At 38.7% G+C, this 5,347-nt stretch overlaps 1 long non-coding RNA gene across 1 annotated transcript; it reads left to right on the top strand.

Moving 5' to 3' along the window:
* The first annotated feature begins 915 nt into the window (after window positions 1–915).
* Window positions 916–4,959, top strand: LOC110359234 (uncharacterized). The gene is made up of 2 exons (XR_010472609.1): window positions 916–1,070; window positions 4,024–4,959. It is a non-coding gene; the product is annotated as an uncharacterized LOC110359234 (long non-coding RNA).
* The last annotated feature ends 388 nt before the right edge of the window (window positions 4,960–5,347 follow it).

Below are 5,347 nucleotides of genomic sequence, written 5' to 3'. Positions count from 1 at the left end.
CTTTAGCAATCCAGTGATTATGAAAATGCTGAAGATACACTGACAGCATATCCCCAAGAAAATACATTACAGAGCTAGCTTTATTATTTTCTGTTCAGCTCACTACAGACATAGATGACAGTTGCATTCTTACTTTATTCTAAAACAGAGTTTATATATGACAGAGCCTAAACTCATCCCTCTCTAAGCATTTTGCTGTATTGTCTGTATCAAGAGACAAGAAAATGCAGCAAAGACTTCTTAGCAACGCCCGTCCCTGTTCTTGTCCTCAAGCATCTCCATCCCTGCCTGTTCTTATCTCTGTGCTGTTAAAGACCAGGACTACATCTCTCAGCATCCCCAGAGAACCCTCTTGACCTTTCTTCAGCCTAATTAACAAGCAAGAAAACAATGCAAGTTTTAGACAAACTGGGCAACAACCCATGAAGATAATCCTGGCAAAACAACACAGGAACAAGTATTTAAACAGTCACAGAAATGGAAAACAAATTAAATAAAATTTTAAGATGCAAAAAAAGGAAAAGCTAAATAAGGCATGGAGCAAGAAGGAAGCCAACATTTGGGAAGTACATTAAGTTGGTGTGTTTGGGTAAGCAAATGCAGCAACAGACTCTCAGCTTTGCTACTGAGCTTTCTGAAGAACAGGATTGTAGCAATCGACAGCTCCTAAATCCAGCAAAGGGAATAGCTGATAGCAATACACCTTTACCCAAAACAAAGCTTAGGTCAGAGATGTGTTGAAAGGGAATGCTTTTAACAAATGCTACATATGATAAAAGCACAAAGAAATTCGTCTAGCTGTAGCGTTGCCGAAGGGGGTGTATTCAGAAGCTAATCACGAGAGATTTCCTAGTAATAGGTCCTTCCTAGCTGAAGAGTGGGAGGGTCAAGCCCCAGGTGATGGAAAGTCCCAGTTAAAGCAGCTGAAACAATCAAGAGCAGTAGGGCCTCACAAAAGTTGGTCTCTTAAAATAAAGGAAGAGAAGCACAAAGTGTTCTCTCTTGAGTAGAAAAGCAGGAGAGGTGAATAGTTGTCTGAGTAAGCTTGTGTTTTGCTTTGTTTTATTAAGGTAAGAATACTGTATAAAGCAATTATTTTATTAGGGAATTTGATCTGGGATTTCTGATTTATGTGGGTTAAAGTTGTATAAAGAAGCTGGAAGTCTTTTTATGAGGTTTTAGTGCCTTAACTTACAACAGACAAAGTTTTTATCAGGGTATCTGTACAAATTTTAATTTTATTTTTCTTTTCTGTTGTGTCAAAAGTGAACCTGAATCCCTGTATTGTGGGTTTCTGAGGCTAAACTTTCTGTAGCGAGGTATTGTTTGTCACTTAAAATGGGTAGTCTGATATGGGGATTGTTGAATGTGTTAGTGGACCATATAGAAAGCAAATTGGTAAACCATTGAGGTACCAGTGTTTGGTGTTTGGCTTTTTGTATTTAACTCTTTTTAATATCCTAAATATCTTAATATCTTCTTAATATATTTTAATAGCTTTCAGATATTGGTGAATGGGGGAGACAGCAAGATTAAAATAAATAAAATAAAACCATGATCCAAAGGTCTTATTGGAGCAGCACTGAATATGCTTTTAGAATTACATTTTTTTTTCTTGAATATTAATGTTTGAGTTGTATAATATGTCAACTATTTCATGTTTTTAATCATATCTCTCAGCTATTTAAATGATTGTTCTCTAGGGAACCAAAGTTTTAGAAGAGAAACTTAAAAATTACATCAAATGTATTCAGTATAAAATCTGCTAACCTGATTATCTCTTTTAACTGTAATGACTCACATCTCACTTGATAGAGAGCATAGTGCTTTGATTCCTGGCTGCTGAGGCAGTTCCAATGTAATTCCTGATGTCTCTGCCCCTTCTAAGGAACAGAGTGTTAAATGTGGATCAGCTTGTGTTGGTGATCAAGTGAGAGAGAATCCCTGTTATTCTTTTCTCTTCTATTGTGTATGGGTAAAAACCTCCTTGGATTATGGTTACGCTAGGGAGAAAGAGCAGGTACACAGCCTATTTAATTGGAAAATGTTATGAAATAGAGACTGTATCAGTATTAGAGTGAAGAATTGCATTTAAAGTAGCTGTAGGAGGAGAAGGGAATTCTGATGTGAATATGAGAGGATTGTACATCCACTAGTTCTTATGCTGATGTGGAACTCCTGAGGATTTGCTAGAAAAAAGGCTAGTATCTGGGTGACTGCTATGTACACTTTGTCAGTGATATGGTTATACACACAGCTATATAATACCATTGAAGTAGCACTGCCACTAGTTCTGGACATCTTGGATGTTGTTTGATTCTAGTTAGACCCAGAGCCATAGTTAGAAATGTTAGGAACCTATCTTCTGAAACAGGTATCACTAGTGTTCCATCTTGGCCTAGTTAAAATATATCCTCTTCTACGATACAGTATCTGGAATGGGGGAGAGGGGATAGTACTGGGGTGTCAAGGCCCTTTGGACTGGCTGTATATCCAGATCTGGGCTGGATCTCGGATCCAGGTCCTCTACAGCCTAGCTTGAGTGGTTGTGTAGCTGGACTGTGCATACCCTACTCTCTGGAGTCTCTGGGGGTGTGGAGCTTAAAGAAGCAGGTTTCCAAGAGAAGCTGTGACTTCCTGGTCAGCTGAAGCTGCAATGTGCAACTTCTGAAGTGCAGCTCACTTTATCTAGCAAAGCTGAGTTGAAAAAAGTTTGGGTTACTCCTGAAGTATCCTGCTTGTAGGGAGGTAAATGGCTTCCTGGGACTTGCAACAACTGGGCACCTTATGTGCCTGCTTAATGAGCATGAGAAGAGACAATTTTCTCAAAGAGCTGAGTAAGATAGTAGCATAGGTTTATATGTACTGACACACGTGACACAAATGCAGGTGCATTTAATACTGTGCAATACATGGTAGGGCCGAATTCTGCATTTACTTAGCCAGATACACCAGTTTAGTGGCTTCTAAGTAGCATACCTTTAAAGAAATATTTTATTAGTCAAAGTAAGGACAGCAAGAATCTTACAGCCTGGATATTTGATTATTCAATACTTACAGGAGAAAATGTCTAAGCGTTCTACTATTTACAATGCAATCTCATTACCTTTAATTTTCTTTTAAATTAGTTGGCATTTAAAAATTCATTGCTCTGCTGCCTTTTTCTTTTTTTTTTTTTTTTTTTACCAATTGCTTTCTGATCATATGTACATCTGGGTGACACTGTGCTAGGCTGGTGGGTTATGGTGTGGGTGTTTTTTATGTGTATTTTGAGCTATCCCTCTTGCTCCCCTTTAAATCTAACTGTATATAGACTTGCACGACTTCTAACAATTTAGTTCATTATATCTACAGGTTGTTGCTCTTCCTTGCTTAGGTTTTCAAGGATAAAGAACAAGAAGTTACAATCAGAGCAACAGAGAGTGCTTCAACTCTCCTTTCTCTCTGTTGGTAAACACGGAACAAATGATGAGTTACACTGTACCGTAGTTTAGTTGGGACCTTACGTTCAGTGCCAAAGTACTTCATCTTAATGTAGACCTTGAGCATATGAGCATTTGAATGTGTATCTAGAATTACTTACATGAATAAAGCTATTTACCTCAAAGTTATCAACCACCCAAATAAGTAAAGTTCAGTTTTCATAAGGTCAAAGGTCTGAAGCCATTATTTCTTCATTATGCAACAATAGGAGGCTATGCAAGCTGTACCTTTTGTACTGTTAGCAGATTTTTCTCACAGATGGATGTCTGAAATGACAATAGTTTTCAGTATTGTTATTCTGGAGATGTCAGGAATAGAGGAGTGAAGATATGCTCCCCATCCAGAGATCTAGCTCAGAGTGTTCAAGTAACTGTATACTATGACAGATTTTTGGTCAAACTTCTTCTGAAGGCTCCCCTCTGCAGGCTTGGTGCCATGTAGCTGGATCTAAACCAGGTCAAAACTGGTAGAAAGGACTTCCCCCATTTGTGCTTTGTTTTTGCATTTTTTTTTTTTAATTTTTATTTTTTTCCTCTCCAGTGACTATGTCTTCTGGGAATACACCATGCTGCTTCTCAGAACCTCTGCAGAAACAACAAATATGTGGATTTCTCTTGTGTAGACTAAGGAACATGGGGGTCATATCTGACATTACTAACTTGGTGCTGGTGAAAGCAACTCCAGAATGGGATTTCAGTGTTGTCACAAGCCCTGGGTAAAAAAAACTCTTAATACTTACTCTTTAAAAGGCGAGCTTTTTATAGAAAATCCCAGCATTATGTACTGAAGCTATCTGAAGTATCCAGCTTTGTGTGACTAATAGATTCCATTGCTACCAAGAGCCACAATCAAGATGAAGATTTCTGTTGTGAGATCTTCTTCATGAGACCACAGCTGCTACGGTTTAACCCGAGATAGCAATGCAACCACAATAGCTGCTCATTCACCATCGCTCCTCCCCGCCAATAAGGGAGATAATCAAAAGGGAAGGGAGAAACTTGGATTGAGATAAACACAGCTTAATGAAATAACAAAATACTAATACACTACTAATAAATACATATATATATATAATAGAAATAAAAGATACTCAAGACAATTTCTCACGAACATGCTGAGCAGCCAGTCCCAAGAAAACAGCACCTGGTCCCAGGGCTCATCCCAGAGAGAGAGAAGAGAAGAAAAAGGCTGGCTCAGAAGCCTCTGCGAAGAAGCAAAAGGCCAAACTAAACATTCCATCCGAAAGTCCCCTGGCTGTACCGCAGAGAAAGATAGCAGAAGAGTCACCTAGAAGGTCCCAACTCTTCTTAAATAGTTAGCATGATGCTAGTGGGATGGAATACTCTTACTGATCAGTCTGGATGTCAGTCAAGCTCTGCCCTATCCGTGCCCCTCTTCCTCGATACCTCACACCTGTGGGGAGAGCTCAGAATGTCCTTGGATCTGAGACCATAGCAATTAAAAACACGAACTCTGTACTGGGGTGTTATCTCTTGTTCTCAAACCAAGTCCAAATAATGAGCATGCTAGCTAAGAAAAAGAAAGGCTTCCAATTGCATGAAGAAAATTAACCCATTTTTAGTCAAACCAGCACAACAGCAAACTTGAAAAAACAAACAAAAAACCTACCACCACCAAACAAACAAAACAAACCCCCTAATTCATAAAACAAACCATAAAAACCCCCAAACACCAGTTCCCCTGCAACCAATGAAAAAAAAGCACTCCAAAGCAGAGAACACCCACACCTCCTGCCCCTTTCTGGGTGAAACACTCTTCACTTGATGAAAGAGTCTTTTTTTTAAATTATTTTTTTATTTTTTTAATCCTAGATCTAGTGAAGTAATGAGAGGTCCTTTCTGAC

This window comes from Columba livia, chromosome 4 (genome assembly GCF_036013475.1).
Source record: "Columba livia isolate bColLiv1 breed racing homer chromosome 4, bColLiv1.pat.W.v2, whole genome shotgun sequence".
NCBI classification, from domain to species: Eukaryota; Metazoa; Chordata; class Aves; order Columbiformes; family Columbidae; genus Columba; species Columba livia.
The sequence above is the reverse complement of the archived record's forward strand: the minus strand, read 5'-3'. Positions and strand labels throughout refer to the sequence as shown.